The sequence below is a fragment of a genome, unplaced genomic scaffold (assembly GCF_019419815.1).
Source record: "Pyrus x bretschneideri cultivar Hongxiangsu unplaced genomic scaffold, Pyrus_bretschneideri_v1 Contig221, whole genome shotgun sequence".
NCBI lineage: Eukaryota > Viridiplantae > Streptophyta > Magnoliopsida > Rosales > Rosaceae > Pyrus > Pyrus x bretschneideri.
Window position 1 is genome coordinate 24985 of NW_025999526.1, and position 13459 is coordinate 38443.

Genomic DNA, 13459 nt, shown 5'->3' on the forward strand with positions numbered 1-13459 from the left:
CCTTTCGTAAAGAAGATCACATAGACCCGAGAAGAGAGACCAAAGTATTACATGTTAGTTGCAACTCATCCTCCCATTAAGGATGTAGTTCTAATCTGTTTAAGTTGCTTTAACTGCTACTTATTCAAATAATTAAATCATTAGTTTTTCCTCAAATATAGCTTTGATCCGATACATATATTCTGTAATTTGTTTTAACAAACGATATTTGCTATATTAAGGGGGTGGGGGAGTGGTTAAGCCTCATAATGAGCTAGCAATAATGTAGTTCAAATTTGCCTTTAGCGAGAATCGAACCTAAAACCTTTCACTTACAAGTGAAGAGGAATACCACTATTAAGAGCATCTTTAATGGACTCCCAAAATAGGGACAATCACCGCATAAAATGAGTATAAAACAAATATAGGTACAAAATGAATCGGAAAGTGAGTCCTTAAACTATAGGAACTCACCAAATACTTGGTGTATGTACTCACATATAAAAACTGTATAGGATCTGAAATGGTGGACCGGTTAGACAATTTAAATGGAAAAGATGGTCCACTAAACTGAGTGCTACTGTGCAGCTTGACTCCCAAATGTTGATGACGAGCGGGTAGAAGTGAGTCGCCGAAAGCTGCTTCTTGCATCATTGTTGCTACTTGCATCAAGGGTGGTGATTTGTTTTCCCAAATCAAATTTTGTTACCCTTGCAGGCCGTGTGGCTGCTTACATCATTCGTCTTCAACCCAAATCAACTTTTTTTTTTTTTTACTAATTTCTTTTAAACTAGGGTAAATTACATTTTACTCCCTCAAGTATGGGTCAATTACAAAAAAATATGTTAAGTTAATCGTTAAGTGATGATGTGGCAAATGTAAGGTCCACATTTGTGTGGACATGGCTGTTAACTTTGCACCATATGAATAAAAAAATAATAAAAAAAGATTATTTAATAAAAAATCTATTTATATTATAAATAAAAACAAAAAAAAAAAATTTTGAAAAAGAGATCTAGGCAATCACCCTCTTGCCCAGTTAACCACCCACCTCTTCCTCCTTTCCCTTAACCTAACCTCATGCCAGTGCTCCTGGGCCTTGAAGGCCCAGCCCAAGCCCGCCGCCGCCGTCCAGCTGGTTCTGCCAAACCACATTCATCACTGTGAGGTTTGATTTCTCCCCGAGTTCTTCGATTCTTGCTCGAACTCAACAATTTTTGTATGGAGTGAGTCGTCATGGCTTACATCAATCTCTCCCTTCTCACCTTCACTCTTCACCTCCTAGACGACGGGAAGGATGAAGAACTTCCATCGCCAAAGAACCTTTACTGAGCTTGCAAATCTCTCTCCGATTTTAAGCTCTGTGCTTCTTCCGGCTTCGGAAAGCAGAACAATGCCGAGGTCTTGGTCATAGATTTGACCTTGGGCCTTACTAGTCTTAGCAACGCGCCACATGGCAAGATCTCGAGCATGGCAAGGCTCGTGCGTCGAATAGTGCGCTTGGTGGGACTGGTGACTGTGTTCATCGCTGGAGTCACAGTGTTGGCAATCCACGGATCTTTGAATATGGTTAGGGTCCGAGTCTCAGCAAAGTTTCCATGGGCCTAGTCCTTCAACGAGCTAGAATCAGCAGTCTCGGCCGAGTTGAAACAACGATTTGAGCGCAACAATGATGAGAAACTAAAAGGGTTGATCTGAGGACAGAGAATGGAAGTGAGGTGAAAAGAATGGATGAAAGGGAGAAGGTGGGTCGGGGAGCTGAAGAGGAAGGAGTAGGTCTTTGGGGAAAGAGAATGGAGGGGAGGTGAAGAAAGTAAAGAAGAGGGAGAAGGTGGGTTGGGGAGGTGAAGAGGGAAGAGTAGGTCTTTGGGGAGAGAGAATGGAGGAGAGGTGAAGAGAGTGAAGGAGAGGGAGAAGGTGAGTCAAGGAAGACATGGGTTTTAGGGTTTTAAAAAAATAAAATAAAAAAATAAAAAAATAAAAAATAACTTTTCTTTAATTAATTATTTTAGGGTAAATTATTATTTTTTAAAATCTTTTTTTTGCCACGTGGCATAAATTTGGCAGCCACGTCAGCACAAATGTGGATCACATATTTTCCATGTCATCACTTAACGGATTTTCTAACGGATGTATGAAATTGAAATAAAATAATAAGTAAATGTATGAAATTGAAATGTTTTAAAGATGTTGTATGAGGTTGCAATCGATCTCAAACCTAAGGGGGGTAAAATGTAATTTACCCTTTAAACTAAGTGTAGGTATGATGTATTTCTTTTAGATAATGAATTAGTGTATTTCTTTTAATTATGTAGCAATGTATTTTTTGGTGTCAGAATTTACATTACTTTTTGTCAAAATGTTCATAAAAATATTTTATTACAAGGTAATGTTAATTTAATTTAAAAAAAAAAAGTTAATGCAAAAGAAAATTTTGCACCTAATCAAATTATCACATAAAATCTTAAAAGCCTCAAATTTAGAGATTCTAGTATAAGGACTCTTCTTTCAGAGACAATATTCTATTAAGGACACAAGGATTCCCTTTAAGTCCATAAATGAGTTCTTAAAAGTGGTGGTGGGAGTCCCTGGAATAGGGACTCACATTGGATATCCTATAAGTGGCATTATGTAATTAAGTCTACATGAAACACAACCACTTTGTCCATGACTATTGTACCATATATATAACTGATGAAACTCACTTATGTTCGCCCTGGAATGCGCCTCACACAACTCCCTTTGTGAGCATGGTGAATTCTAGAGTATTAATTTAAAAGATGTCTTGGAACCTTTGTCAAGCTATCAGGCTTTCTACCAAGCTAAGAAAAATGTTGAGCATGCCACCACTAATGAGACCAGCATATTTAAAGTCATTCGTGCATGAATCAATCGGTTACTTAGCCTTAAGTTTCCTAGACTTCTTTGATCAAGGGATTGTTTATGGAGGGATTAAGTCCATAAAAAGTTCTTTTCTTTGCCTTGGATCGAGGACTTTTGGTTAGTGTTATGTGCCATTTTAACATGAATTAAGAACAAGGGAAAAGTTTGATTTGTTGAAGTTATTAAGCAAAAGTAAAGTTAAGCAAATGTAAAGAACGTTAAATAATAACTTTGAAACTGAAATATTGGTAAGTAAATGCTGGAAATAACTTGTAATGAAAGTGCAAGTTATTTGAAGGCAAAAATAATATAACAAAGCGTAAATCTGAAAGGTTCGAGCATGTTTCAACGTCTTCCGGCACTATGCATCTCGGACACACTTTCTTAAGTTTACAAGGTAAAAGCTTCAAAACAACGACAAATGAAATCAATGCTACAAAAGGAATGCAGCGGAGCTAAAATTAAAAAAGGAAGATGACTGGTCTACAAAAGAGATATAAAGCAAATGGCAGAGCTTTTAGGAGCCTTTTTTTGAGAGTTGATTTGAGTGTCATTTTCATCCTGTTCTACCACCGCTTTTACAGAGTTCACTTCTCGGTGAATTAAGCTTGTAATTCCTTGATGCATCCCTTCTCTTGCCAAGTGGTTAATGTGACTGCTAGTTGAGGGTGAATTCACACTTCATCCCCTCGAAATTATGAGTTTTTGCCCTTGAAAAGTGCTTTCTTTTCTAAAACATCTTCTCTATAACACCACTTAGTCTGATTATTCTCATAGGTCTACCACCATAACTGCTATGCCATATTAATATTTAGGGTAAATTACACACTCGCACCAGATTTTCATACCTCATGTTTTAAACATTGCAATGTCATACCTTAATTTATGAATTTGTTGCGAAGTCATACATCCGTTAATTAATCTGTTAAATTGACCGTTAAGTGATGACGTGGCAAATACATGACCCATATTTTGCTGACATGGCAACCAACTTGTGCCAACTAATAAATATATGTAATTGTTAAAATTATTTTAATTCATTTTAAATATTATTTAAATAAAATAAAATAAATTTAACCTCACGACCCTCACCCTAAACAACCCATCCTTCCCCTCACTTCTCTCTCTCTCTCACCACACATCAACCCATAATCACCATTTCTGCAAAAGCAATCAAACCTTAATTTCTGAATCGTAAAGGCTCAGCCAAGAAAATCAAAGAAAGCCATGTAATTTACATCAGAGGAAGAAAAGGAAACCAAATTAAGAAAACAAGCAAGAATGGGCTGAGTGAATTTGGGGTAAATGCAGGAGGGGTCGAGGAACAGGAGCTTCTTGACTCTAAATTGGTAAGTCCCATCAATGACGTTGGTTGGATCTAGAGATTGACAACGATGAAATTTGCCGCATCCGTGTTATTGGCGTGAATGACGTTGGCATTGATCACGAATTAGCGTTTCTCGGTGGCTAAAAAGGAATCAACGTCAGCTTGGCAGGTGAGTTCGAGCTCAGTGTGGGTGCGGAGGACGAGGTTTGTGAAGCCTAAAGCTTGGTGCTTACGGACGATGACGAAGCCGATGAGGCCGTTGTTGCAACATGAAAGGGAGAGAGAGAATACAGGAAGGAAGGGGAGAGAGGGATGTGATGGTGGTTCTAGGTTCAGGTATGGCGGGAGAGAAAGGGGTGGGATGGTGGTTCTGGGTTCTAGGGAAGGAATGAGATAGATGGGGTGAGTGTCGTGCTGGTTTTTTTTATTATTTATTATTATTTAATTTTGAATTTTGAATTTTGAATTTTTTTTTAAATAATATATAAATGAATTAAAATAATTAAAATATTTAAATATTTCTATAAGTTGTTTGACCATTGACACAAGTTGATTCCCACGTTAGTAAAATATGTCTCTGCATTGCCACGTCATCACTTAACGGTCAATTTGACAGATTAATTAACTAAGGTATTACATTACAATAAATTCATAAATTAAGGTATGATATTTTAATATTTAAAATATAAGGTATGAGATTGTAATGCGATCCACAATTGAGGTATTGTCCACATCTCCTAAAATGAAGGACCCAATAAGTATTTTGAGGTTTCACGCGGGTTTGGGCCGCGAAGCAAGCCCAATGTTCATTTTGAGTCTAAACAACTTTCATTGGGTTTCTTACACGTGCCACACGCTCCCTTAGAGACGAATCGAAACTGACAAGGTGAGGAACAAAAAGAAAAGGACAAGGTGCAAGTGGAAAGCATTCGAGAAAAATTATCCTCTACGTGCTCATTTGGTTTCACAATAAAAAAATGAAAATAAAATGTAATTTTATACTTCAACTATAGAATGGAGGATATTTTTCCGTTCCCAAATTCCTTTCCAATCCGCAAGTGTGAACGACATGATAAGAGGAGATGCTTTCCACAATTTTTTTTACAGAAGCAATAGCCATATTTTATTGATACTAAAAAAATACGATTACAAGATTACAATGGTGCCATCTGAGACATTTTTCTGTGACTGAATTCTTGATTTGGAGAATAAGTGCACAACAAGCAAACTTAATTAATTTTCTATACGGCAACCACAATGAACAACGAAACACACAAAAACCATCGGTATAGATTTGCCACAATAGATCATTGATGACAAATTAAAACCTAAGAACAAACAAAGCCATCAATAAGAAGCGAGACCACACAAACGATCATGGACACGAACATACACAAAACACAACTAAGCCCAAAAAGAAACTACTGCTAACTCAATTGCACATCAAAAACAGGGCACACTCGTCATCACCTCGTTTCAATAATCGTAGTAGTCATGCCCTATCAAGGTAAATCCGTCTCGGGCTCTCGAACCTTGAGGTTCGGCTCCTTCAAGTGCTTCAAGTCAGCGGAAGTAAAGGGAGGCAGATTATCTGCCCTCCCATTTCCCGTGTCTTCCGGTGCCTTACTGTTTGTATGGTCACAGTTAAGTCACGTCAATATTTTATATTACTTTTCTTTTTTATCTTATTATCTCTATAAAAAAATATATACAAAATATTAACGTGACTTAACTATGACCATACAAAATATGAGGGCACGAGAAGGCATAAAAAATAAGAAGACAAAGAATCTACCTCCGAAGTAAAGTCCCATTCATCTGTGCATAACTAAAACTACATAAAAAAAAACAGAGAAAATTTTGACCTCAGAGAAATAGTAAGTTGAAGAAAAGGATGATGATCTATCAGAGTACAGGTCAAGATGGAAAATCTATACAATATAGTAAAAAAGTGAAGAATTGGAATGCATTCTAATACTTAAAATGGTCCGTTGCTTTAGTTTCCAAGTGTCCATCCGTACCTAGTTTTGTCACTTTCTTGGGAGTCTCTATGCCTCGTTCAAAATATCAACATCTTCCCGAAAATAACAATTAGAATGAATTGAAATCAAATTATTTCAAATCATGTTATTTTACTATTTGGGATTCTCCATGGTCCATGTCCTTTTCATAATTATCTTTCCGAAGTGATGGAAGGAGAGGTCGGTCGGCCGACCCTACCTTAGTTGGCTCCGCTCTTGCGTACTCAAGACGAGTAAATTTCATAATTATTTGTCCTACAAGCAGCTTGAATTGTGATCTCAAAAATATGTTTATCGTATTAAAATTATGGTTTTAACAAAAATAAATTAGCACCACTCTTTATTTTAATTTTTTTAATTAAAATTTGACAGGATTAGTGATTGAGTTTATCTACTATAAATCATTTTAGTAATTTCGTAAAAATCTTTCACTAACCTCATATGACAATTTAACTATAATATTGATAGATTTTTTATGGAATGATCAAAATAATTTAATATAGACAAATTCAGAAATCGTTTTTGTTGATTTTCATTATCAGAAATCAAATTGAGAAATTATGCTAATGTTAAAAACTATTTTAATTAAAATGCGTATTAATTATTACTAAAGCAAAACAAACATCATTTCTGCTATGAAAAGCAATGCAAATATCATTTCTGCGATTAATTATATATATATTTTGTCTGTCCCTGTCAAGCAGTGCTGCAATAAGAAATCATTTCCGTATGCAAATCTTGTGATATTATGGTAAGCAAATATGCTTCATGTTTTATTTGTTTTTATTTAATCAAACAATATTAGGGGTTGCTACTTAGTATTATAATTTAGTAGTATTTATCATTATTTGTAAGTGAGAGGTCTTAGGTTTGATTCTCGCTAAAGATCAATTTAAACCATATTATTGCTAACCCATCTCTCTCCCTTTAGTATAGAAATGATCGTTTGTTAAAAAAAAAAAAAAAAAAAAGAAAAAGAAAAAAACTAAGGGCTCGTTAAATTTATTCAACATTCATTAAATTTAATAAGATGTACAAGCCAGGCTAATCCTAAACATCAAATAGTTTATCCAAGGATATGGTGAGAAAATATGCTTCAATTAATTTTCAACAAAACATGTCATCTAAAAATTTTCTCCAAATAAAAATTTTGATCCCAACTAAATTTAATTAAACAAACACATCATCGATTTATCCGTATTTGAAGTATATTTTACAATGAATGTATTAATCACATCTGTTGCAAGTTAAATAATTGCCCTAATGATTTTTGGAGTGGCCGTTATACTCTCAAATGTAAGTCAACTTGACTTTAATATCAAGATGAGAGTCAAAAAGAAACTTAAGGCCCGTTTAATATCTTATTTTCATCATTTAAAAAAAAATTATTAAGACCATCTCTTAAGAACAATTTTTTTATAAAACAAACAAACTTGTTTGGTATAACACAAAATTATTTTTACGTCTTAACAATTTAAATAAAAACGAAGTTGTCTACTAACAACTCTTTGTTGGAGCCGAAGGAGGGAGATCAAGATCGGAAAAGATAGTGGTAAGAGAGAGAGAGAAGAGATTGGAAGAAAGGGGAGGGGGGAGAGAGAGAGAGAGAGAGAGAGCGAGAGAGAAAGAGACAAGACAGAGGAGAGAGAGAATGATGAAGAGTGGATTCGGAGAGAGGGGATAAGAGGCGGGTTTTAGTTTTAAAAATTTTAAAATCAGATTTTTTATATTTTTGTGAAGTAAGATATATTTATAGGCAAGGCCTTAACGATAAGAATGACACATCCCGACCGAAATCAAGGCGTGATGGCCATCACGTGAGGATGATGTAGCCATGTGCACAGTGCGGAAGCAATAATAATATAAAAATGTGAATAAATAAAAACCAAACTAACTAGAGCACTAAATAAGATAAGGTGCAAGACGAAATAAGTGTGAATTCACAACCAGAGCATAAGTAGCCTAAGTGCAGTCCAACAAGACAATTACTAATTATACAACACCCAAAGGTGACCATACAATGATGATAATTTGTCAAAGCTACCGTGGATTCCTTGCAAGCCACCAAAAAGCACTCCTAACTAGAACCTGGAGGGGCGCAAAACAGAAAATGTGAGTGGGAAAAAACAATGCTTTTCAAAACCATTTCAATTACCAAAGATAGTAACCCCTCACCGTAAAACCTGTATAATTTCCCAAAAAATAGAATACATATCTATACCACAACCATGCTCAGAATAACAAAATTCACAAATATGCCATGTCATACAAATTCATAGTCTAAGCATAAATCAATAGGCGTGGCATTTCAAACATAATTTCATTTAAATCGATTTTTTGGGAAAAATCTCAAGTATATAGGTATATACAGAAAACCAAAAGCCGACTCACTGGCATGTGGAAGGGTCATAGCCCCCAAGCCTTGATTGATTGCGCTCATCCTGAGGATATGTCTCTCCTATATGCGAAACAACTATATAAACGTTAATTTAAAGCACATAAACGAAACTTGCTAATAACTTCTCATACATTGTTCAAATGAGGTGTTTGAATATACCAACGTGATCTACTCAACACCACAAACATCCCCATATTTTTAGAAAAATTTTCCGACCATCCATGCGCCAGCCAAGTCAAGGCCAGACGCGCCCCCACACGTGGCCAACCCTAACGGAATAGTTAACGACAATTAGGAATATTCCGTTAAAACCTTAAAAGAAGTTAACAACGTTACCTGACACTGTTAGAATATTCCGTCAACTCTGACAGAATATTCGTCTCCTTCTCCGGCGAGCCTTGCCGGTCGCTGCCATCTGAAACTCGAATTTTCGCCGATTTCTGGAAAAACTTTAAAACTTCATATCTCTTACATTTCTCAACCAAATTCCATGAAATTTGTCTCAAATTAAACCTTACAATGAGAAGAACAAAACCTTATCAATTTCAAGCCCTGAAATCCACGGGATCTGGCCGCAAAAGCTTCGATAATCCGGCCAAACTTGAAACTTGCCAAACTCAACTTCCCGTCGTCCAAAACACTTCGTTTTTCTTCTATGAGCTTCATGAAGATGTTCTAAAGCTTCCTAGCAGCTTAAAATCTCCTCAAAACTTCACATTTACAATTGCATGAACAATGCTCAAATCGGAGATTATGGTTTCTTGGGAAAATGAAGGCTTCACATCCAGAGAATAGTGGAGATGAGTTCCTGAGTTTGCAAGGAACATAAAAACGTCCTCATCGACATCGATCCGTAAAGAAATGGAATGGTTTGGGTGGTGTTCGTACGACTTGTGTGGAAAATGGATGAAGTCCGAGAGAATGAGAGAGAGAAAAGGCCAACGGGGAAAGGGATTTGTGTGTGTGTGTGTGTGTGTATGTTGTGTGGTCCAGTTTGCAACCAACCAAAAACAAGAAAACAAGCCTAAGTCTAAGTTCCTAATTGGTTCCAAAATATTAAGGACTTAACATATTGGTCCATAACCAAAACTTAAACCACACAACGCCACAAACGTTCAAGGGTACTTTAGTAATTTCACGCCATCGATACAAATATTTCGGGACGGGCTATCACAAAGAAGGTTTGTCAAAGCAGTGTCCTGATAGTACTGAGCCTACACGGCATTTCCCATAATATTCCAACATATCAGTCCTTACTTAACCATGATATAGTCTCGACTTCTCCATTCGAATCAGGACTCTGAATCTAACCCATCTCTAAACTTAATTCCTTCTTGTATGAGTAAGAATGAATTTTGATTTGTCACTTAGTACTACAGTCTAGTGGTATTCTTCTTCACTTGTAAGTGAGAGGTCTTAGGTTTGATTCTCACCAAAGGCGAATTTGAACCACATTATTGCTAGCCCATTGTGAGACTTAGCTAACTCCCCCACCTCATTAGTGTTGATTTATATTGTTTGTTAAAAAAAAAAAAAAATTTGATCCTTTAAGCACCCCCAAACTTATCAGAATTGATGTTAATCCTTAATTGATTTAGTTTATCTGGGACTTAGCTCAACACTGCTCAAATTTTGTCTCTCCACAATCATTCAGTCATAAAGACTCGGCTAAATATTGTTGTCTTCGACTGGAGCACCTTGAATTTACCTAACTGATGTTCGGCCGAATACCAGGCCTTTCTCTGCACTTCACTTAGGCCTGGTTTGGTACTGAGGTGATTCTAAAAAAAGCTGGTATAAAAAAAAGCTGGGAGATGTTTTTGTGTTTGGTAAACATTCAGCTTCAGCTTTTTTTTCACAGTTTTGGGTGAAAAAAGCAAAAAACCAGAAGCTGCAAAGCACAGCTTTGAAAAATCGGCTTTTTTCACATCTGTTTTACATAAAAATTTACCAAACACTATAATACTGCTTTTTTTTTTTTTTTTTTTTAAAGCACTTTTACAAAAAACGTTTACCAAACACTTTGCTGCTTTATTTCACAGCTGTTTATTCTCACAGCACAGCAGAAGCAGTTTTTTTTCAAAGCACAGCAATACCAAACCAGTCCTTACTCTCGGCTCAAACTTGTATTTTAGCAAACAGTATCCTGTTACAAAAATTTCATCATTTAAAAAAAAAGAAAAAAATTCCTTTAGACCATCTCTTTGAACAGTTTTTAATAAAACTAAAAGACTTGTTTGGTATAACACAAAATTATTTTAAGTCTGAACAATTAAAAAAAAAAAAAAAAAAAACAAAGCTCTCTGCCATCATCTCTCTATTAGAGCCAAAGCGAGGAAATCAAGATCGGAAGATAAGAAAGAGAGAGAGAGAGAGAGAGAGAGAGAGAGAGAGAGAGAGAGATAAAATAGGAGATAGAGGATCTGAATGGAGAGGGAGAGGGAATGAGAGTGGGCTTTTAGTTTTGAGTTGATTTCAAAGTAGTCCTATCAAACAATAATTTTAGCTTGAGATTCAAAAGTTATTTTTGAGGCTGCTTAAAACTACAATCTAGTAGTAAGTCAGATGTTTTATGTACGATTTTTGTCAAAGATAAATTTGAACAATATTATTACTAGCCAATTGTGAGATTATACCAATAAGCTCTTTAAGGTTTCAATCCTAACCCATTCAGAAATGTTCTTATCTTTTCTTCTCAAACTCTTAACAGAAAATCAACACATCATTTTGAGAGGTTGTTGGGCTTTATTGCTACCTCTTATTGTCTATCCCAAATATCAAGATATTTAATTCGGCCTCAGATAGCACTATAGTAAAAATAAGCCGTTACTAACCAGGTATTTTGCATTCAAGAACGGGAACATCGGTAACTATAATATTATTCTTTTGGGTTAATTATATGAACAACTCTTGAGGTTTATCGAGTTTTCAAAAATTTTCTTTACATTTGAAACATTACACTGATATTCTTTTATGTTTTAATTCACTTTCACATAACCCCATTAAAATTTTGCTGATAAATTGAATATTTAATTCGGTCTCAGATAGCACTATAGTAAAAATAAGCTGTTACTAACTTGGTATTTTGCATTCAAGAGCGGGAACATCGCTAACTATAATATTATTCTTTTTGGGTTAATTATATGAACAACTCTTGAGGTTTATCAAGTTTTCACAAATTTTCCTCACGTTTGAAATATTACATTGATATTCTCTTATGTTTTAATTCACTTTCACATAACCCCTATTAAAATTTTGTTGATAAATTGACAACTTTATCCTAATAACTAATTACTTAAACAATAAATAAAGTATTTATTATTATATAGAAAAATAGAATATTAACAAAATATCTTCTTCTGAAACGCTGTAAGCATAAAATTGTCTTCCTTATCACCGTTGTCTATGGAAATTGAATCCAAGTTAAATCCTGAATTCGAAAGAGACCAAATCCATCTTTGGACATGAAAGCGGTGGTGGAAACCAAATAATGGGCTTGGCGACATTAACGACGCACGGTCTCTCCTGCTTACGTTTTGAATTTCAATATTTGTTTTCTTTAACATTTAATATTTTAATTTGATATCTTTTTTTTTTAGAAATACTTTTTTTTAATACATCTATAAAGCTTTTCAATAATTATTTTTGTCAAGTAATTAATTATGAGGGTAAGTTTGTCAATTTATAAGCAGATTTTGTACCAAAGGGATATGTGAAAGTGAATAAAAACTGAAGAGTTGTTAGTGTAATGTCTTAAATGCAAGGAAGTTTTGTAAAAACTCAATAAACTTAAGAAGATGTTATTGTAACTAATCCTTTTTCTTTTTATAGATATAATATTGTTGACTCTAAAAAAACTACTCAGCCTACGTGGCACGCAAGCCGAGTAATTAATAAGCTAACTACATCATTTGGTTATGTGCGCGGCATGCCAACTCGTCGGCCGAGCTCGGCCGGGGAGTAAAATGTGTTGATGTTGCGTTGAGCGCACTTTTGACTTCTTGATCTTGTGATTGTTGCCGAGGAAGGAACACGTCTCGGCCTTCGGGTTCTAGAGCCTGAAGACAAGGCTGCTAGTCTTGCAAAGTTCACAGATCGTCGGCGTCAGGTTCGGTCACGGTGATTATATTCGTGAGAGTATAAGCATACCAAACTAGCACCAAGCTATGTAGACACAAGTACTCGAAAGAGATGGATGTCTTGATGGTGAATGTTGTTCGACCGTCAAAATGCTGAACTCTAAAACTTACTTGTGAATATCCAATCATAAACAACTCGGCGTTCAATGTGCGAAGCCCAGTGACTTGTTACACCTCATTTCGCCGAAAAGGCTAATGGGATGCCCTATACCAACAAAGACTCGAAAATCCTTACTGGTCGAGACTTAGATAGGTAATCAGTCGACCTCGACGCAGTGTTGTTTATCTCCAAACTGAACGTGCTTCATGGTCGGCTGATTCTGTGGCAACAGTGTTGTTTATCCAAACTAAAGATGCTCGCCGGTTGCCTTTGCAGTGCTATTTATCCAAACTGAAGATGTGTTAGCGAAAAAGGAAAATAAATCTCAAGGTTGTTAGAGATTTCATGTAGAGCAAGAATTTAAGTAGGGCAGTTTGTGTGTTCAATTGGAGAGAGCTAAATGATGCATTTCCTTATCTATGTATAGCATTGAACCTACTCATGGCCAAACCAGAGACGTACTTAGACTATAACTTCTTATCCCAATCTGATTATGACTTGGCTAGTCCTAGTTCCAATGGGTTTCTAAACTAAACTCTATAATGAACCAGATTTCAACTTTAAGACCCATTGTGGTAAAAGGATTTCAACCTTCGCCTTTATCGAAAACAA